This window comes from Cherax quadricarinatus, chromosome 8 (assembly GCF_038502225.1).
Source record: "Cherax quadricarinatus isolate ZL_2023a chromosome 8, ASM3850222v1, whole genome shotgun sequence".
In the NCBI taxonomy this organism is placed as follows: Eukaryota; Metazoa; Arthropoda; class Malacostraca; order Decapoda; family Parastacidae; genus Cherax; species Cherax quadricarinatus.
In genome coordinates, this window is record NC_091299.1 from 10,688,798 (window position 1) to 10,712,320 (window position 23,523).

The window sequence follows — 23,523 nt, forward strand, 5'->3', positions numbered from 1 at the left end:
ACAAGCGCACCCCCCAGAAACACCTGCAGAAGGACTCCAGCCACGACACCCCCAAGGCAACTGAACATTCCAAACCAACCATCACACACCGATCCCTCTGTTTCCACCCCCCGCACCACAGTTACAGTATTAGAACAGAAGTTGAAGGTTTGGTACACAAATGCAGATGGATTAACGAATAAACATGAGGAATGGCAAGAAAGAATCAATGAGAAGTCCCCAGACATCATAGCAGTTACAGAAACAAAACTCATGGAGAAAATAACAGATGCAATCTTCCCACAAGGATACCAGATCATGAGGAAAGATAGAAGGGGTAGGGGGGGAGGTGGGGTTGCTCTGCTCGTAAAAAACAGATGGAAATTCGAGAAAATGGAAGGAATAGATGAGACAGGAGAAAGAGACTACATAGCAGGTACACTTCAGTCTGGGGAACACAAAGTGGTCATTGCAGTGATGTATAATCCACCACAGAACTGCAGGAGGCCAAGAGAGGAATATGAAGAGAGCAACAGAGCAATGGTGGACACACTTGCTGAGGTGGCAAGAAGAGCTCACTCCAGCAGAGCAAAGTTGCTGGTTATGGGGGATTTCAACCACAGGGAGATTGACTGGGAAAACCTGGAGCCACATGGGGGTCCCGAAACATGGAGAGCCAGGATGTTGGACGTGGTGCTGGAAAACCTCATGCACCAACATGTTAAGGACACTACCAGAGTGAGAGGGGAGGATGAACCAGCAAGATTGGACCTTGTGTTCACCCTGGGCAGCTCAGACATTGAGGATATCAAGTATGAGAGTCCCCTAGGAGCTAGCGACCACGTGGTTCTGTGCTTTGAATACATAGTAGAGCTGCAAGTGGAGAGAATAACAGGAGTAGAATGGGAAAAGCCTGACTATAAAAGAGGGGACTACATAGGGTTGAAGAACTTCATGCGGGAGGTCCAGTGGGACAGAGAACTGGCAGGAAAGCCAGTAAATGAAATGATGGAATATGTAGCAACAAAATGCAAGGAGGCAGTGGAAAGGTTCATTCCCAAGGGCAACAGTAACAACGGGAAGACCAGAACAAGCCCCTGGTTTACCCGACGGTGTAAGGAGGCAAAAACAAAGTGCAATAGAGAATGGAAAAAGTACAGAAGGCAGAGAACACACGAAAATAGGGAGATCAGTCGCAGAGCCAGGAATGAGTACGCACAGGTAAGGAGGGAGGCCCAGCGACAGTATGAAAATGACATAGCATCGAGAATCAAGACTGACCCGAAACTGTTGTATAGCCACATCAGGAGGAAGACAACAGTCAAAGACCAGGTGATCAGATTAAGGACAGAAGGTGGAGAACTCACAAGAAATGATCAGGAGGTATGTGAGGAGCTGAACAGGAGATTTAAGGAAGTTTTTACAGTAGAGACAGGAAGGGCTGTGGGAAGACAGCACAGAAGGGAACATCAAGAGGGAATATACCAACAAGTGTTGGATGACATACGAACAACTGAGGAGGAGGTGAAGAAGCTCTTAAGTGACCTTGACACCTCAAAGGCGATGGGACCGGACAACATCTCCCCATGGGTCCTTAGAGAAGGAGCAGAGATGCTGTGTGTGCCTCTAACCACAATCTTCAACACATCCCTTGAAACTGGGCAACTACCTGAGAAATGGAAGACAGCTAATGTAGTCCCCATATTTAAGAAAGGAAACAGAAACGAGGCACTAAACTACAGACCTGTGTCTCTGACATGTATTGTGTGCAAAGTCATGGAGAAGATTATCAGGAGGAGAGTGGTCGAACACCTGGAAAGGAACAAGATTATAAATGAAAACCAGCATGGGTTCATGGAAGGCAAATCTTGTATCACAAACCTCCTGGAGTTTTATGACAAGGTAACAGAAGTAAGACACGAGAGAGAGGGTTGGGTAGATTGCGTTTTCCTAGACTGCAGGAAGGCCTTTGACACAGTTCCCCACAAGAGATTAGTGCAGAAGCTGGAGGATCAGGCACACATAAAAGGAAGGGCACTGCAATGGATAAGGGAATACCTGACAGGGAGGCAGCAACGAGTCATGGTACGTGAAGAGGTATCACAGTGGGCGCCTGTTACGAGCGGGGTCCCACAGGGGTCAGTTCTAGGACCAGTGCTATTTTTGATATATGTGAACGACATGATGGAAGGAATAGACTCTGAAGTGTCCCTGTTCGCAGATGACGTGAAGTTGATGAGAAGAATTAAATCGGACGAGGATGAGGCAGGACTGCAAAGAGACCTGGAGAGACTGGACATGTGGTCCAGTAACTGGCTCCTCGAATTCAATCCAGCCAAATGCAAAGTCATGAAGATTGGGGAGGGGCAAAGAAGACCGCAGACAGAATATAGGCTAGGTGGACAAAGACTACAGACCTCACTCAGGGAGAAAGACCTTGGGGTGACCATAACACCGAGTACATCACCGGAGGCACACATCAACCAAATAACCGCTGCAGCATACGGGCGCCTGGCAAACCTGAGAATAGCGTTCCGATACCTCAATAAGGAATCGTTCAAGACACTGTACACTGTGTATGTTAGGCCCATACTGGAGTATGCAGCACCAGTCTGGAACCCACACCTGGTCAAGCACGTCAAGAAGTTAGAGAAAGTACAAAGGTTTGCAACAAGGCTAGTCCCAGAGCTCAAGGGAATGTCGTACGAGGAAAGGTTAAGGGAAATCGGACTGACGACACTGGAGGACAGAAGGGTCAGGGGAGACATGATAACGACATACAAGATACTGCGGGGAATAGACAAGGTGGACAGAGATAGGATGTTCCAGAGAGGGGACACAGGGACAAGGGGTCACAACTGGAAGCTGAAGACTCAGACGAGTCACAGGGACGTTAGGAAGTATTTCTTCAGTCATAGAGTTGTCAGCAAGTGGAATAGCCTAGCAAGTGAAGTAGTGGAGGCAGGAACCATACATAGTTTTAAGAAGAGGTATGACAAAGCTCAGGAAGCAGAGAGAGAGAGGATCCAGTAGCGATCAGTGAAGAGGCGGGGCCAGGAGCTGAGTCTCGACCCCTGCAACCACAATTAGGTGAGTACAATTAGGTGAGTACACACACACACACACACACACACACACACACACACATGCACACATACACACACACATACACACACACACACACACACACACACACACACACACACACACATACACATACACACACATGCATATACACACACACACACACACACACACACACACACATAAGTGCAACAGAGAATGGAAAAGGTACAGGAGGCATAGGACCCAGGAAAACAAGGAGATTAGTAGAAGAGCCAGAAACGAGTATGCGCAGATAAGGAGGGAGGCCCAGCGACAGTATGAAAACGACATAGCATCGAAAGTCAAATCTGACCCGAAACTGCTGTATAGCCACATTAGGAGGAAGACAACAGTCAAGGACCAGGTGATAAGGCTGAGGAAAGAAGGTGGAGAACTCACAAGAAACGATCAAGAGGTATGTGAGGAGCTCAACACGAGATTTAAGGAAGTATTTACAGTAGAGACAGGAAGGACACTGGGGGGACAGACCAGATGGGGACACCAACAAGGAATACACCAACAAGTGTTGGACGACATACATACAGATGAGGAGGAGGTGAAGAAACTGCTAAGGGACATCGATACCTCAAAGGCAATGGGACCGGACAACATCTCTCCATGGGTCCTTAGAGAGGGAGCAGATATGTTGTGCGTACCACTTACCACAATCTTCAACACATCCCTGGAAACTAGGCAACTACCTGAGGTATGGAAGACGGCAAATGTAGTTCCCATTTTCAAAAAAGGAGACAGAAAAGAGGCACTAAACTATAGACCTGTGTCATTGACGTGTATAGTATGCAAAATTATGGAGAAGATTATCAGGAGGAGAGTGGTGGAGCACCTGGAACGGAACAGGAGTATAAATGCCAACCAGCACGGATTCACGGAAGGCAAATCCTGTGTCACAAACCTTCTGGAGTTTTACGATAAAATAACAGAAGTAAGACAAGAGAGAGAGGGGTGGGTTGATTGCATCTTCTTGGACTGCAAGAAGGCCTTTGACACAGTTCCTCACAAGAGATTAGTGCAGAAGCTAGAGCATCAGGCGCATATAACAGGAAGAGCACTGCAATGGATCAGAGAATACCTGACAGGGAGGCAACAACGAGTCATGGTACGTAATGATGCATCACAGTGGGCACCTGTGACGAGCGGGGTCCCACAGGGGTCGGTCCTAGGACCAGTGCTATTTTTGGTATATGTGAACGACATGACGGAAGGGTTAGACTCAGAAGTGTCCCTGTTTGCAGATGATGTGAAGTTAATGAGGAGAATTAAATCTGATGAGGACCAGGCAGGACTTCAAAGAGACCTGGACAGACTGGACACCTGGTCCAGCAAATGGCTTCTCGAATTTAATCCTGCCAAATGCAAAGTCATGAAGATAGGGGAAGGGCACAGAAGACCACAGACAGAGTATAGGCTAGGTGGCCAAAGACTGCAAACCTCACTCAAGGAGAAAGATCTTGGGGTGAGTATAACACCGAGCATGTCTCCGGAAGCACACATCAATCAGATAACTGCTGCAGCATATGGGCGCCTGGCAAACCTGAGAACAGCATTCCGACACCTTAGTAAGGAATCATTCAAGACACTGTACACCGTGTATGTCAGGCCCATACTGGAGTATGCAGCACCTGTTTGGAACCCGCACTTGATAAAGCACGTCAAGAAACTAGAGAAAGTACAAAGGTTTGCAACAAGGTTAGTTCCAGAGCTAAGGGGAATGTCCTATGAAGAAAGATTAAGGGAAATCGGCCTGACGACACTGGAGGACAGGAGGGTCAGGGGAGACATGATAACGACATATAAAATACTGCGTGGAATAGACAAGGTGGACAAGGACAGGATGTTCCAGGGAGGGGACACAGAAACAAGAGGCCACAATTGGAAGTTGAAGACACAAATGAGTCAGAGAGATAGTAGGAAGTATTTCTTCAGTCATAGAGTTGTAAGGCAGTGGAATAGCCTAGAAAATGACGTAGTGGAGGCAGGAACCATACACAGTTTTAAGACGAGGTTTGATAAAGCTCATGGAGCGGGGAGAGAGAGGGTCTAGTAGCAACCGGTGAAGAGGCGGGGCCAGGAGCTAGGACTCGACCCCTGCAACCACAAATAGGTGAGTACAAATAGGTGAGTACATACATGCATACATACATACATACATTATAACATCCATAACCAATAACAAAGAGTAATTGGTTTACAAAAAACACGTAAGCAAACAATAGGACATATTTGTTAGAACACTTTTCGGTCCTGGGACCTTCATCACGTCTACCATACAGAGGTTACAACGACAGTACATATATATATAGGGGGAAGAGGGAGATGTGAGCTACACATGGGATGAGGAAAGGAAGACAATGTGATCACGTGACCCCTGTGTTGTCAGGTAAGTGATGCTGTGCCTGGTTGAGTACCATGTAGGCTAATGTTTTTGAAATTTTGTAGTTTCCAGTGTTATGTTCTTTGGTGTCGGTGACGTTGATTAGCGAGGCTTTCAGACATCGTCAGCGTCTAAGATCTCATTCAGCGAGAACGAACTGTGCCTCATCTCACGTCATCAAATGTCCCGTTGGAGTCCCTGTGGAGGACACAGACGTACCTTCAGTCATCTCTGTTGCTGGTGTTTCGATGTTCGTTCAGGCGGACAGTATCCACAGGGGATGGTGTAGAAGCCCCCTGTGGAAATTAGAGATGTAGGGCTACGTTTCATAGTGAGGTATTTGATAGATGATGTGTTTATGGTACAAACAGGTATGTTGCTCTTAGCAAGTACCTGGCGAGAATTCTAGGCAACATCACCACCTGGGAGCACTATGACCTGCTTAGAAGATTGTTCCATGGCGGATTGTTGAGGATAGCTTGTGCCTTGAGTCTACACAATCACTGAACAATAACACCACTGAACAATAACACCACTGAACAATAACAATGCTGAACAATAACAACACTGAACAATAACACCACTGAACAATAACAACACTGAACAATAACAACACTGAACAATAACAACACTGAACAATAACACCACTGAACAATAACAATACTGAACAATAACACCACTGAACAATAACACTGAACAATAACACCACTGAACAATAACAACACTGAACAATAACATCACTGAACAATAACAACACTGAACAATAACAACATAGAACAATAACAACACTGAACAATAACATCACTGAACAATAACAACATTGAACAATAACACACCTGAACAATAACAACTCTGAACAATAACGCCACTGAACAATAACTTCACTGAACAATAACAACACTGAACAATAACACAACTGAACAATAACACCATTGAACAATAACATCACTGAACAATAACACTGAACAATAACAACACTGAACAATAAAAGCACTGAACAGTAACAACACTGAACAATAACATCACTTAACAATAACAACACTGAACAATAACATCACCGAACAATAACATAACGGAACAATAACATCAATGAGCAAAAACAACATTGAACAATAACAACACTGAACAATAACACCACTGAACAATAACAACACTGAACAATAACACCACTGAGCAATAACAGCACTGAACAATAACACCACTGAACAATAACATCACTGAACAATAACATCACTGAACAATAACACCACTGAACAATAACAATACTGAACAATAACATCACTGAACAACAACAACACTGAACAGTAACATCACTTAACAATAACAGCACTGAACAATAACATCACTGAACAATATCATCACTGAACAATAAAATCACTGAACAATAACAACACTGAACAATAACAACACTGAACAATAACAACACTGAATAATAACACCACTGAACAATAACAACACTGCACAATAACACCACTGAACAATAACAACACTGAACAATAACACCACTGAACAATAATAACACTGAACAATAACATCACTGAACAATAACACCACTGAACAATAACATCACTGAACAATAACATCACTGAACAATAACATCACTGAACAATAACATCACTGAACAATAACAACATTGAACAATAACACTACTGAACAATAACACCACTGAACAATATAATCACCGAACAATAACATCACTAAACAAAAACGCCACTGAACACTAACACCACTGAACAATATAATCACCGAACAATAACATCACTGAACAATAACGTCACTGAACAATAACATCACTGAACAATAACATCACTGAATAAATATAATCACTGAACAATAACATCACTGAACAATAATATCATTGAACAATAACATCACTGAATAAATATCACCGAACAATAATATCACTGAACAATAACATCACTGAACAATAACAAAACTAAACAATAACATCACTGAATAAATATCATCACTGAACAATAAAATTACTGAACAATAACATCACTGAACAATAACACACTGAACAATAGCAACACAGTACTCTCCCTACCCAGCGTGACTGTCAGCGTGCCTCGTTGTGCTCCCGGTTTTCTGGTGTTTTCACGGTCGCTCTTACGTGCTAGAACTTTAATTTGTGTCATCAATCCTATACGATACATCCCTCTAGCGCCTGGAACCAATCTTGGGCGGAAAACATTATATACTGAGTCAAAAAAGGAGAATTAGTGTGCATTACCTAGCAGAGTTTACTGCCAGAGGGGAATCATAGGCCTGTTTTCCGTGTGAAAAAAATAATAATAATTGAACTTTGTGTCAGAGGAAAGAAAGTCTCCCTGAAAGCATTGAGTATACATAGTGTATAGTGTATACTACAGTGGCTCCCTAGTATATTGATGATAAAGGCTAAAGTGTCATTTGAAAACAGGTGAATTTGTAAATGAAGTGATAAGCCTATAGAGGCAGGTGCCAGAAGTCGCCAGAAACTTACCACAGTGGTCAGCTGTTTTTAATAATCTTCCTGGCCTGCTAGTGTACTCGCATATAATCTAGTGATACCAGTGAATAGCAGAATACAGTGTTGTAGTAGCAACTAACCAGTATTATAATGGTACTTAGTGGAGTAGAGTGACTTTCATTAGTTTCTTTTTCTTGAAATACGAGACGTTACTGTGAATTTCATATAACCTGTAGTTACCAGCGGTCGCAATATACACAACAAGAAGCAATTATTACTACAGAAAAAGCGTCCTTCCTCCAAAATTTGCACCAGTCAACTATAGTGATAATATAGCATTTATTGTGGTGGAGACGGAAAAAACAAAAATAGAAAAGCCAGATACAGCGATTGATAAACAAAGAGGTCGACTGTACGTCATTGTAGGAGCTGCCAGATATCACCGGCTCTTCAACACGCAAGTTATACTTTTGTATCAGTCAAATCACATATTACTCGGGTAGATAATTTCCAGTAGATCCTTCATGTGTTAGCTCAAATCACCGACCAGTATGTTTTAAATAAGTGACCCACTGATCAGAGCAGATCGACTGGTCCGAACCCTTGACTGGTCCGAACCCGGGACTGGTTTCAAACAGTTTCGTTGGACAATAAAGCAGACTGTAAACGGATGGGTTGTAGGCGCCCTTATAAACACAAACATTAAAAATCAGGAACGTGACGGTAAGCTGTCCAATATACAAATAGAGTTAGAAACAGAAATACAAATAGCTAGAGCTTCATTTAAGGTTATTAATATAATATTCAAGAGGTTGCTAGTAGAATTGCAGTAAATCAACCATTCAAATCATTATGAAGCTGTGTGTAGTCTGTGGTCAGTCAAACAAACGGGCTTCCACATGGATAAATTGTCATTTTTGTGGAAATTGGTGTCACGCTCCTTGTGCAGATATCCCAGAACTAGCTACAAGCAGTATTAAAACAGAGAAGTGTTTTTGGGTATGCCCAAATGAGGAAAATCTGTGGACTAAAATCACAAGGGTATTAAAAGAGGATAACATCAAAGCTGCTTTCATAGAAAACCTGGAAGCTTTCTACAACAGATGGGAACATAAAAAGTCTGGGCTGAATGGTACTGCCCTTGATACTGGCCATGTAGTCACAAACTGTAAGGCTGGAGGTGATGTCCTGGTAGTCAGTAAATGTGGGGCTGATAGGGCTGTCCTGGGAGACAGTAATGGTGAAGCTGGAGGTGCTGTCCTGGGAGACAGAAATGGTGAAGCTGGAGATACTGTCCTGGGAGACAGTAATGGTGAAGCTGGAGATTTTGTCCAGGTAGTCGGGAATTATACGCAGGAAGGAATACATATAAATGACCTCATAGAGGACAGGAGCCATAGTAGGGAAACAAGTGTAGTCAAAGATAAGAGAAAACCAATATTGCAAACTAGAAATACCGCAGGAAATAGCAAACAAGAGGACTCCAATAGCAATAGTGAGGATAAATTACCAAAAACAACTGGTGGGAGCTCCATTGTTGGTGCTAGGGAGGATAGGAGTAAGACAGGGAAACATGCACCAACAGGGAATACAGTCACAGAAACCCAAGGCAAACGGAAACCAAGCCTGTGCACATACTATGCACTTGGTATCTGCTGGCATGGGAAATCTGGAAAAACAGATGGGACGTGCAACTATGACCACCCTAGAAAATGCCATGCCCATATGACAACAGGAAAATGCAAACTCCCTTCCTGTAAGCTTTTTCACCCTGAAATGTGTACCTCTTCAGTACAGGAAAGACTGTGCTATAACTTAAATTGCCAGGCATACCATCTAAAGGGGACAAAAAGATACAAAACATCCAGGCCATGGGAAAACCTGGGTAGCCACAGCCACTCAAGAGGGAGAGGTTTTTTAGTGCCAGGAAGGAAAAAAAACTGGCAGGAAATGGCAGAAATCGTACACCAAATCCAGTCATTCCTGGAGTGGAACCACAGTCGATGGCCTCCACTCCAAACCAACAGATACAGATACTAATGCCGGAAAAAAAATCCCCCCCCAGTACCAACAATACCACCAGTCCGATAACATTCTTCTTTGCAAATATACAGGGTCTAAAGCCAGCAACAAACAACAAAATACCTTTCATCCGTGGACTGCTTGCAGAGGCAAAGGCAATGTTCGCGGCTTTCACTGAGACCCACATAAAGGATCACTTGGACAACGAAATATGGATCCCAGGTTACAACCTATACAGATGTGACAGAGTGAACAGGCAAAAGGGGGGGGGTTGGCCTGTACATTGCAGAGTCACTTGTTTGCACAGAACTGCTTAATGCCTCAAATGACGTAGTGGAAGTTTTAGCAGTAAAGGTCGAGAACCAAAACCTAGTCATTGTGGTAGTCTACAAGCCTCCGGATGCAACATCCCAGCAATTCCAGGAACAGCTGTTAAAAATTGACCACTGTCTGGAAAATCTTCCAGCTCCTGCACCCAACATCTTGCTCCTGGGGGATTTCAACTTAAGGCACCTAAAATGGAGGAATATAGCAAATAATATTGTTGCAGTAATAACACCAGGAGGCAGCTCTGATGAAAACTCACACTCACACGAGCTTTTAAATCTCTGCACAAAATTCAATTTAAACCAGCAAATAATAGAGCCTACTAGACTGGAGAATACACTAGACCTCATCTTCACTAACAATGATGATCTGATAAGAAATGTCACCATATCAAAAACAATATACTCAGATCACAACATAATTGAGGTTCAGACATGTATGCGTGGAGCCCCAGACCGACAAAATGAGACTAGTCACGAGGGAGCATTCACCAAATTCAACTTCAATAACAAAAACATAAAGTGGGACCAAGTAAACCAAGTCCTAACCGATATAAGCTGGGAAGATATACTAAGCAACACAGACCCAAACTTATGCCTAGAACAGATTAACTCGGTGGCACTCGATGTATGCACAAGGCTTATTCCTCTAAGAAAAAGGAGGAGTAGATGTAAAATAGAAAGAGACAGGCGCTCCCTTTACAGGCGACGAAAAAGAATAACAGAGCGGCTAAAAGAGGTCAATATATCTGAAATGCGCAGGGAGACACTGGTCAGAGAAATAGCAAGCATCGAACTTAAGCTAAAAGAATCCTTTAGGAGTCAGGAATCGCGGGAAGAACTAAAAGCCATAAATGAAATCGAAAGAAATCCAAAGTATTTCTTCTCCTATGCCAAATCAAAATCGAGAACAACGTCCAGTATTGGGCCCCTACTTAAACAAGATGGGTCCTACACAGATGACAACAAGGAAATGAGTGAGCTACTCAAGTCCCAATATGACTCAGTTTTTAGCAAGCCGCTAACCAGACTGAGAGTCGAAGATCAAAATGAATTTTTTATGAGAGAGCCACAAAATTTGATTAACACAAGCCTATCCGATGTTATCCTGACGCCAAATGACTTCGAACAGGCGATAAATGACATGCCCATGCACTCTGCCCCAGGGCCAGACTCATGGAACTCTGTGTTCATCAAGAACTGCAAGAAGCCCCTATCACGAGCCTTTTCCATCCTATGGAGAGGGAGCATGGACACGGGGGTCGTCCCTCAGTTACTAAAAACAACAGACATAGCCCCACTCCACAAAGGGGGCAGTAAAGCAACAGCAAAGAACTACAGACCAATAGCACTAACATCCCATATCATAAAAATCTTTGAAAGGGTCCTAAGAAGCAAGATCACCACCCATCTAGAAACCCATCAGTTACACAACCCAGGGCAACATGGGTTTAGAACAGGTCGCTCCTGTCTGTCTCAACTACTGGATCACTACGACAAGGTCCTAAATGCACTAGAAGACAAAAAGAATGCAGATGTAATATATACAGACTTTGCAAAAGCCTTCGACAAGTGTGACCATGGCGTAATAGCGCACAAAATGCGCGCTAAAGGAATAACAGGAAAAGTCGGTCGATGGATCTATAATTTCCTCACTAACAGAACACAGAGAGTAGTCGTCAACAGAGTAAAGTCCGAGGCAGCTACGGTGAAAAGCTCTGTTCCACAAGGCACAGTACTAGCTCCCATCTTGTTCCTCATCCTCATATCCGACATAGACAAGGATGTCAGCCACAGCACCGTGTCTTCCTTTGCAGATGACACCCGAATCTGCATGACAGTGTCTTCCATTGCAGACACTGCAAGGTTCCAGTCAGACATCAACCAAATCTTTCAGTGGGCTGCAGAAAACAATATGAAGTTCAACGATGAGAAATTTCAATTACTCAGATATGGTAAACATGAGGAAATTAAATCTTCATCAGAGTACAAAACAAATTCTGGCCACAAAATAGAGCGAAACACCAACGTCAAAGACCTGGGAGTGATTATGTCGGAGGATCTCACCTTCAAGGACCATAACATTGTATCAATCGCATCTGCTAGAAAAATGACAGGATGGATAATGAGAACCTTCAAAACTAGGGAGGCCAAGCCCATGATGACACTCTTCAGGTCACTTGTTCTATCTAGGCTGGAATATTGCTGCACTCTAACAGCACCTTTCAAGGCAGGTGAAATTGCCGACCTAGAAAATGTACAGAGAACTTTCACGGCGCGCATAACGGAGATAAAACACCTCAATTACTGGGAGCGCTTGAGGTTTCTAAACCTGTATTCCCTGGAACGCAGGAGGGAGAGATACATGATTATATACACCTGGAAAATCCTAGAGGGACTAGTACCGAACTTGCACACGAAAATCACTCACTACGAAAGCAAAAGACTTGGCAGACGATGCACCATCCCCCCAATGAAAAGCAGGGGTGTCACTAGCACGTTAAGAGACCATACAATAAGTGTCAGGGGCCCGAGACTGTTCAACTGCCTCCCAGCACACATAAGGGGGATTACCAACAGACCCCTGGCAGTCTTCAAGCTGGCACTGGACAAGCACCTAAAGTCAGTTCCTGATCAGCCGGGCTGTGGCTCGTACGTTGGTTTGCGTGCAGCCAGCAGCAACAGCCTGGTTGATCAGGCGCTGATCCACCAGGAGGCCTGGTCACAGACCGGGCCGCGGGGGCGTTGACCCCCGAAACTCTCTCCAGGTAAACTCTCTCCAGGTAAACTGGACAAAAACACCACTGAACAATAACACCACTGAACAACAGCACTGAACAGTAACACAACTGAACAATAATACCAATGAACAATAACATCAATGAACAATTACTTCAATGAACAATAACATCACTGAACAATATCATCACTGAACACCACTGAACAATAATATCATTTGATTGAGTCGTCCCGGGATGGCATGTGCTTTTACTCCTAAAGAAGGAATAGTTCAAGAATGGATTACATCTGCTGCTGAAATAATAAGACGAATTTGAGTATTAAAAGGAATTGGCACTCGGTTATCAACATCTAAGAGTCGTAAATTTGAGTTGATATCATAAGGTGTTATGTAGGAATCAAATTTGATATTTAGAAAGTCTGAATATTCATAAGATCAATATCATTGATGTCTGATGGTTTTAATTGTGATTCTTGAGTTGTTAGTTTCATCCAATAAATAGAGTAATTGCAGTGAAGGTATAGCGATGAAAATTAAGATGATAGCAGGTAAAATAGTTCAGATAATTTCAGTTTCTTGGTTTTCGAGTAAAAATCGGTTAATAAATGAGTTTAGTGCTGAATTGATTAAAATATAACCTACTAGTGTAGTAATGAGAATAAGAATAAATATCGCATGATCGTGGAAGTATGTTAATTGTTCCATAAGTGGGGAGGCGTTGTCTTGAAGTCCTAAACATCCTCATGTTGGCATTTCTAAAAGAAGGTATTCCTTCCTGGTAGGAGCTTAAATCCTATACATCTATCTGTCATTTTAGATAATTAGAAATTGGAGGAATTTCTGCATATCTATGATCAGCAGGAGGGTGGGGATGCTGTCATTCAATTGATGAAGGTAGGAAGGCTGGTGAAGTAATATTATGTTTTGATATAAAAGCTTCTCAAACAATAATTATGAATCAAAAGATGGCTACTAGCGAGATAAGTGATCCGATTGATGAAACAATATTTCATGATGCGTAAGCATCGGGATAGTCCGAATATCATCGTGGTATACCATTTAGTCCTAGGAAGTGTTGGGGAAAAAAGGTTAAGTTAACTCCTAAAAATATAGTAAAGAAATGAGGTTTTAATCACGAAGGGTTCAGAGAAAATCCAGTAAACAGGGGAAATCAGTGAACAATACCTCCAAAAAATCCAAATACAGCCCCTATAGACAGGACGGAGTGGAAATGGGCTACAACATAGTATGTGTCATGAAGAATAATGTTGATTGAGGAGTTTGCTAAAATAACTCCTGTTAAACTGCCTACTGTAAATAAGAAGATAAATCCTAGGGTTCATAAAAGGGAAGGAGTGTTTACCTGGAGTTTACCTGGAGAGAGTTCCGGGGGTCAACGCCCCCGCGGCCCGGTCTGTGACCAGGCCTCCTGGTGGATCAGAGCCTGATCAACCAGGCTGTTGCTGCTGGCTGCACGCAAACCAACGTACGAGCCACAGCCCGGCTGATCCGGAACTGACTTTAGGTGCTTGTCCAGTGCCAGCTTGAAGACTGCCAGGGGTCTGTTGGTAATCCCCCTTATGTGTGCTGGGAGGCAGTTGAACAGTCTCGGGCCCCTGACACTTATTGTATGGTCTCTTAACGTGCTAGTGACACCCCTGCTTTTCAGTGGGGGGATGGTGCATTGTCTGCCAAGTCTTTTGCTTTCATAGTGAGTGATTTTCGTGTGCAAGTTCGGTACTAGTCCCTCTAGGATTTTCCAGGTGTATATAATCATGTATCTCTCCCTCCTGCGTTCCAGGGAATACAGGTTTAGGAACCTCAAGCGCTCCCAATAATTGAGGTGTTTTATCTCCGTTATGCGCGCCGTGAAAGTTCTCTGTACTTTTTCTAGGTCGGCAATTTCACCTGCCTTGAAAGGTGCTGTTAGTGTGCAGCAATATTCCAGCCTAGATAGAACAAGTGACCTGAAGAGTGTCATCATGGGCTTGGCCTCCCTAGTTTTGAAGATTCTCATTATCCATCCTGTCATTTTTCTAGCAGATGCGATTGATACAATGTTATGGTCCTTGAAGGTGAGATACTCCGACATGATCACTCCCAGGTCTTTGACGTTGGTGTTTCGCTCTATTTTGTGGCCAGAATTTGTTTTGTACTCTGATGAAGATTTAATTTCCTCATGTTTACCATATCTGAGTAATTGAAATTTCTCGTCGTTGAACTTCATATTGTTTTCTGCAGCCCACTGAAAGATTTGGTTGATGTCCGCCTGGAGCTTTGCAGTGTCTGCAATGGAAGACACTGTCATGCAGATTCGGGTGTCATCTGCAAAGGAAGACACGGTGCTGTGGCTGACATCCTTGTCTATGTTGGATATGAGGATGAGGAACAAGATGGAAGCGAGTACTGTGCCTTGTGGAACAGAGCTTTTCACCGTAGCTGCCTCGGACTTTACTCTGTTGACGACTACTCTCTGTGTTCTGTTAGTGAGGAAATTATAGATCCATCGACCGACTTTTCCTGTTATTCCTTTAGCACGCATTTTGTGCGCTATTACGCCATGGTCACACTTGTCGAAGGCTTTTGCAAAGTCTGTATATATTACATCTGCATTCTTTTTGTCTTCTAGTGCATTTAGGACCTTGTCGTAGTGAACCAATAGTTAAGACAGACAGGAGCGACCTGTTCTAAACCCATGTTGCCCTGGGTTGTGTAACTGATGGGTTTCTTGATGGGTGGTGATCTTGCTTCTTAGGACCCTTTCAAAGATTTTTATGATATGGGATGTTAGTGCTATTGGTCTGTAGTTCTTTGCTGTTGCTTTACTGCCCCCTTTGTGGAGTGGAGCTATGTCTGTTGTTTTTAGTAACTGTGGGACGACCCCCGTGTCCATGCTCCCTCTCCATAGGATGGAGTGTATGAGAATTGAGAACCTTGTAGAGTTCTTAATCATCTGAAGATTTTAATTCCCATAGGAATGGCAATAATTATGGTTGCTGATGTGAAATATGCTCGGGTATCCACGTCTATACCTACGGTGAACATGTGGTGGGCTCATACAAGGAACCCAAGAATCCCAATTGCTGTTATGGCATAAATTATTCCTAGTGTTCCAAATGCTTCTTTTTTGCCTGACTCTTGTGTAACAATGTGTGAGACTATACCGAAAGCTGGGAGAATTAAAATATAGACTTCGGGATGCCCGAAAAATCAGAATAAGTGCTGGTAAAGAATAGGGTCACCCCCACCAGCTGGATCGATGAAAGTAGTGTTTAAATTTCGGTCTGTAAGAAGTATGGTAATTGCTCCTGCTAGAATGGGAAGGGACAGAAGAAGAAGTACCGCGGTAATGAAAATGGACCATACAAATAAAGGTATTTGATCTATGGTTATTCCCCTTGTTCGTATATTGATTGTTGTAGTTATAAAGTTTATGGCTCCTAAAATTGAGGAGACTCTGGCTAGATGTAGGGACAAGATTCCGAGATGAACTGATGGTCCCGCATGAGCGATTGATGCTGCTAGAGGAGGGTAAACTGTACATCTGGTTCCAACACCCCTTTCCACTATTCCTCTTGTAAGAAGGAGAGTAAGGGAAAATGGTAGGAAGTCAAAATCTAATATTATTTATTCGAGGGAAGGCTATATCAGGTGCTCCAAGTATAAGTGGAACTAATCAGTTCCCAAAACCTCCAATCATAATCAGTATAACTATGAAGAAAATTATTATGAAGGCGTGGGCTGTTACAATTACATTATAAATTTGATCATCCCCAATTAATCTTCCTGGTTGACCAAGTTCGGCTCGAATAATCAATCTTAATGAGGTACCTACTATACCAGATCAAGCTCCAAACACAAAGTACAAGGTACCAATATCTTTATGATTTGTTGAAAAAACCATCGTTGCGTGAGGCTTTATAGTGGAAAAAAGACGTCAAATTGCAAATTTGAAGATGTAGAGATTACTAAAGCTTAAGGAAAATAGGTTTTCATAATATAGGTAGCAAAACTACATGAGCAGTTCTATCAAAACTGTCCTTTTTATCAGGCACTATACTTATTGTAGGAGTTAGAATTATAGCTGACTAGCTGTAAATTAATATTTAATTTAAGTAGTATTCTTAGAAGATTAAATGTAGAAATGGGGATAACTGTTTGCTCAAATAGGTCGAAGAAGGTTAAAGTTTGATTCTTGCTTAAACTTTTATTTTATAGTTAGTGTACATGCATATCTTAGTGAGTAGGGAATGAAAAAATAAAGATAATTTATGATGCAACAGTAGTTTTGTTATTCGCAGTACGGAAGATTAAATATTGGATTAGGATTTGATTTAGTAAATTATAAAAAGCTTGATGAAATTTTGTGCCAGCAATCGTGGTTAGACTTAAAAGCTTAGTAAAAGTATTTTAGTTTAGGTTATTCTTGTATTTAAGAGTTAAATTGAGATTTATAACAATAAAAGGTGAAATTGGTTTATTGAGGATAAATGGAAGTGAATTATAAAGGGGAAGAGGCCTGGAAATTAAGGTATAAACCAAGATTAGATACCCTGCTATACTTAAAAGGTAAAAAATAAAACTTGAATATTAGTAGATACGGTCTTTAAATTCAAAGAATTTGGCAGTTTTTTAGTCTTGTTAGAGGAACCTGTTCTGTAAATGATACAACACGAAGAATCTTACTTAATATTGTTTAACAGTTTGTATACCGTCATTATTAGATAGCCCTTATTGGGGTAGTTATTGAAATTTAAGAAATTAAAATATATTAGATCAAGGTGCAGTTTATGGGTGAGAAGAAATGGGTTACAATAAAATTTATTTATTATGTATCAGTGATTGAATAGTTTCTGTGAAGGAGGATTTAATTGTTATACACAATTTAGTAAGTTAGTGTGATATGAGAACTAAAATATGTACATATCGCCCGTCGCTTCCATTTAAGCTGGAATAAGTCGTAACATAGTAGGTGTACTGGAAGGTGTACCTAGAATTAAATTTACTTTGGCAGAAAATATGCGTTAGATTTAGAATTTAATTATATAGAAAATATTCTATAAGTAAAAGCATTGGAGAGAATGCTGTGATTGTTACAATTGTGAGATATTTAATGTTGATGGTTTGTGTATTAGTTGGGGTGGCATTTGTGACTCTTTTGGAGCGTAAAATTTTAGGCTATATTCAAATTTGTAAAGGTCCAAATAAATTAGGTATTTTAGGATTACTTCAACCTTTTTCGGATGCTGTGAAATTGTTTATAAAAGAGCAGAATTCGCCAGTAATATCTAATTTTTTACCTTATTATTTATCGCCCGTATTTGGTTTATTTGTTGCTTTAATTTTGTGAAGGATTATTCCATATGATTTTGGATTACTAAATTTTGATATAGGTGTATTATTTTTTTTGTGTTGTTTAAGATTAGGGGTCTATCCTTTGATAAGAGCTGGATGAGCTTCAAATTGTAAATATTCTTTGTTGGGAAGTCTTCGTGCTGTAGCACAAACTATTTCATATGAAGTAAGATTGGCTTTAATTTTATTATCTTACGTTTTTTTTTAGTTAGAAGATTTAGGTTTATGGAATTAAGATATTATCAAGAAAGAATGTGATTTATTTGATTGACATTCCCATTGTCTATGGTTTGATTAGGTTCTTGTTTGGCAGAGATAAATCGTACTCCTTTTGATTTTGCAGAAGGAGAATCTGAATTAGTTTCTGGATTTAATACTGAATATAGAAGAGGAGGTTTTGTGTTAATTTTTATAGCTGAGTATGTCAGAATTTTGTTTATGAGTGGAGTGTCTACATTATTATTTTTAGGGGGTAGAGTTCTAAGATTAAGATTTTATATAAAATTGGTAATGGTTAGGTTTGCATTTATTTGTGTGCTGGGAACTTTACCACGATTGTGATATGATAAATTAATGTATATAGCTTGAAAAAGATTTCTTCCTATATCTCTGAATTTTTTAATTTTTTTTATAGGAATAAAATTAATTTTAGCATAAACTAAATTTATAAATTGGTGGGTACTGGAAAAAACTTCCTTTAAATGTTTTCAAAACATTTGTTTTAAATAAACAAAATAACCATTCTAGGAGTAAATCTGTTAAAAGGGTGATTAAAGGGTTAATGATATAATAAGAAAAATAAATAATAGTAAGAGTTTGTCCTGTAAAAATATAAGGATCTTCTACAGGCTGAGCTCCAATTCATGTCAATAAAATGATTGTGGAGACAAGAGTTCAAAATAGAAGTTGGTTAAAAGGGTAAAAAGTTAGACCTTGAAATTTTGATAGGGAGGTGAAGGGAAGTAATCAAAGAATTGCTACTGATAAAACTAAAGCGATAACTCCACCTAATTTGTTTGGAATAGATCAAAGAATAGCGTATGCAAATAGAAAATATCATTCAGGTTGAATATGTACTGGTGTAACCAGAGGGTTAGCTGGAATAAAATTATCAGGATCCCCAAGGAGGTATGGATTTAAAAGAGTTAAGAGGACTAGGATTATAAATATAACTAGAAATCCTACAATATCTTTAAATGTAAAGTAGGGATGAAAGGGAATCTTATCTAAAGAAGAGGCCACTCCTAGAGGGTTGTTAGCTCTGGAGTGATGAATAAATAAGATATGAACAAGTGTAGCTGCAGCGATTAAAAATGGTAAGAGAAAGTGAAATGTAAAAAATCGAGTCAGGGTAGCATTATCAACTGCGAAACCTCCTCAAATTCATTGAACTAAATCTGTTCCAATATAAGGAATGGCAGAAAATAAGTTTGTAATAACGGTGGCACCTCAAAATGATATTTGTCCCCAGGGTAGAACATAACCTAAAGAGGCGGTAGCTATTGTTATTTTATTATTTTTTTTTATTATCACACTGGCCGATTCTCACCAAGGCAGGGTGGCCCGAAAAAGAAAAACTTTCACCATCATTCACTCCATCACTGTCTTGCCAGAAGGGTGCTATATACTACAGTTTTTAAACTGCAACATTAACACCCCTCCTTCAGAGTGCAGGCACTGTACTTCCCATCTCCAGGACTCAAGTCCGGCCTGCCGGTTTCCCTGAACCCCTTCATAAATGTTACTTTGCTCACACTCCAACAGCACGTCAAGTATTAAAAACCATTTGTCTCCATTCACTCCTATCAAACGCGCTCACGCATGCCTGCTGGAAGTCCAAGCCCCTCGCACACAAAACCTCCTTTACCCCCTCCCTCCAACCTTTCCTAGGCCGACCCCTACCCCGCCTTCCTTCCACTACAGACTGATACACTCTTGAAGTCATTCTGTTTCGCTCCATTCTCTCTACATGTCTGAACCACCTCAACAACCCTTCCTCAGCCCTCTGGACAACAGTTTTGATAATCCCGCACCTCCTCCTAACTTCCAAACTACGAATTCTCTGCATTATATTCACAACACACATTGCCCTCAGACATGACATCTCCACTGCCTCCAGCCTTCTCCTCGCTGCAACATTCATCACCCATGCTTCACACCCATATAAGAGCGTTGGTAAGACTATACTCTCATACATTCCCCTCTTTGCCTCCAAAGTAGGGGCTTTGTCTTTTTTTAGTGCCTGTTATACTTTATATATATATTCTTTAAGACAGCATGGATTGTTTTTAAATTCATTATTTTCTTGTTGTTCTGGAAAAATAAGGGAGTATTTTGTTTTGTTAATACATAGTGTTCCATTAAATATTATATTTATGAAAGGTTCTTTGATTTTGTGTAATCTGTAGGATAAGATGGCTGAGATTAAAGGCGTTAGATTGTAAATCTAAATAGAAGTTAGACTTTCTTATCAATATAAGGTAAGATTTAAAAGATTATTACTTTTTTTGACAACTTTGAAGGATGTTAGTTTAAATTAACTTAAAATCTTAAATAATTAAAAGTATAGATGGGATAAAAACGCCGAATAAATTGATTGAGGAACATAAAGGAGACGATAAGATTTTAAGGGTTTTAAAGGAAATGTTTCATTTTATTTGGGTAAAAGAAATTGAGATAGAGGATAGAGTGAGTCGAATGTAAAAATAAAGAGTTACTAGTGAAGAAAGAAGAAGAATTAGTAGGGGAAAATAAAAGGATGCTAAAATTATTTCTTAAATAATGATTCATTTGGGAATAAAACCTGAAAAAGGTGGCAGTCCCCCTAGAGATTAAAGGTTTATTATTGAGATAATTTTAGGAAAAGAACCATGACCAGAATTAATTAAATGGGAAAAAAAGTATGTTTGGATTGATGAGAAGTAAAAGGCTACTGAAGCCGAGATCAGAGCATATATAAAAAAGTAAATTATCCAGGAAGTTTCATTGATAAGCATAGCAAAAAGTATTCATGATATATGATTAATAGACGAGTAAGCTAAAATTTTTCTAAGAGATGTTTGGTTGATTCCTCCAAGTGCTCCAATGATAGCGGAAGAAAGTCCCCCTAAAAAGAGAATAATGTGTGTATAATATTCTGAAGATAAATAAGAAATCAAAAATATAGGGGCAAGTTTTGGGATTGTCATGAGAATAATAATTTGGGTTCAATTAAGACCTTCCATGACTTGAGGAAATAAAAAATGGAACGGAGCTGCTCCCAATTTAAGAAGCAGGGCTAAGGAGATAAAGGAGAGTGAGATTCTCGGAATAAAAAATGTTAAGGTTGAAGATAAAATGATAATGGCTGATCTGAGAGCTTGAATTAAGAAGTATTTTAAAGAGGCCTCTGATGGTAATTGATTTTCTTTTGATGAGATTAAAGGAATAAATGATATAAGATTGAGTTCAAGACCAATCCAGGCCAAGAATCATGAGGAAGAAGAAATGGTCAGGAGGGATCCCGACAGAAGTGAAAGTATAAAAATTATTTTATAAGGTGAGAATAAAATTATAAAGAGAGATTACTCTCATAAATGAGGTATGAGCCCATTAGCTTAAATTTAGCTTATCTTTATATTATATGTAAAAGTGTAAAGGGCACGAAAAGTTTTGATCTTTCGAGGATTGGTGCGATTCCAATTTACATAAAAGTGCCAAAGGTTAACAGAAATAGGTGATTAAAGGATTGATCTTCGAATACTTTGAGTCCCCCTCTAATATTTAGTTATTCTAAGCAGATTAAATGAGAGAGAAAATTTAGTTATTTAGAAAAAAAGGGAAAAAAAAAACACAAAAGGGGGGTTATTTTGTATATTTTTTTTAAATCTATACTAGTATATATATACATTTCTTCACATGGAAGTGGTGAATTGAGTGTAACTCTATGAGTGAGCTTATGTATACCAGAACAGAATAATAACATTGAGCACTGTACATTACGATTAATACAGTTATAAGTAGAACCCTTCGTGAGAAAGGAGATTCTACTTATATTTGTATTAATCATCTCCCTCTAGATTCCCCCATTTCTATGAAGGTATTCCTAACGGATGGTCATGGAGGAAGATAAAACAAAGCCAGTACTTCTTTATAGTAATTTTCTGATAGATACACTAAAAGATAGGTATATCTCCTAGTAGATCATAGCAATAAGCTAATTGATAAGATAGCTTGATATATACGTATATGTTGTTGTGTACGAGCTTAAGGTATATAAAATTTAATAATGATATGAATAATGGCTTACACGCTAGATACACTGTGAATATTATATATATGTTAGTAGATTATATGATTTACGAGATAGTGAATGATTCGGACAAATTACATTTTAAGAAATGTATATATATATAGACAATAGGGAGGATAGGAGAGTTTGTAAAGTTGAATAAGCAGTTTTTATGATAATTGTAGTTTATTTATTTGGAAAATTAAAACTGTAAATTCAAAGTAAAGCTAAAGATTAGCATTTCACTTACGTTGAAAAGGTTGTCGCAGGGGCGATTTATTTTGGTTACTTATGGAACCTTGCTAATTATTATGATTAGGAAAAATATTTTGAGGTTTTAGTAGATAGTTAGGGAAATAATAATTGTTGGCGATAGATAATAGTACTGTGCAGGAAAGTTGAAATATATTAGTGAAATAGATGAAAAGTATCAGTTAAACTAAAGTACCTTGTGTATTAGGGATATTTTACATTAAATATTTATGATATTTTTCCCGAAATAAGGATAGCTAAATTGAGGGTTGAGTTTTTGTAGCAAAAAAATTCAAAACTTTGTTTTAGTAGTGAAATGTTAATTGGGCCTTAAGATATCTGTTTTTTTTTTTTAAATTCAATTTTTTCTTTGCACTAAGGTAGGGCAAGGTTTAGAAATAGAGTGGGTAAGCTCTTTATTTAATTATTTTAATTATAAAAATAAATAAAAGGTATACTTAACTAGGCTTAAAGGCAGCCATGTTTACAGGGGGTTGTATCTGAGGTATAAGAAAAAGAATATTTATTATTTTTTAAGTAAGTAGGAAAGACTTTTTATAAATTTAGTTTAGAGATTTAAAGTGAATATATTAGTAGTATATGAATTGTTTATTTTAAATAAATTTTGGA

The 23,523-nt window shown here is 39.8% G+C and overlaps 1 protein-coding gene and 3 pseudogenes across 1 annotated transcript in view; 1 reads left to right on the forward strand and 3 right to left on the reverse strand.

Moving 5' to 3' along the window:
* LOC128685429 (Na(+)/citrate cotransporter) overlaps window positions 1–23,523 on the reverse strand; it is a 154,416-nt gene that overhangs the window by 110,258 nt on the left and 20,635 nt on the right. The window lies entirely within an intron of this gene.
* On the reverse strand, window positions 13,203–13,769 carry LOC138852427 (cytochrome c oxidase subunit 2-like; annotated as a pseudogene).
* Window positions 13,653–15,713, reverse strand: LOC138852428 (cytochrome c oxidase subunit 1-like; annotated as a pseudogene).
* Window positions 18,130–18,932, forward strand: LOC138852399 (NADH-ubiquinone oxidoreductase chain 1-like; annotated as a pseudogene).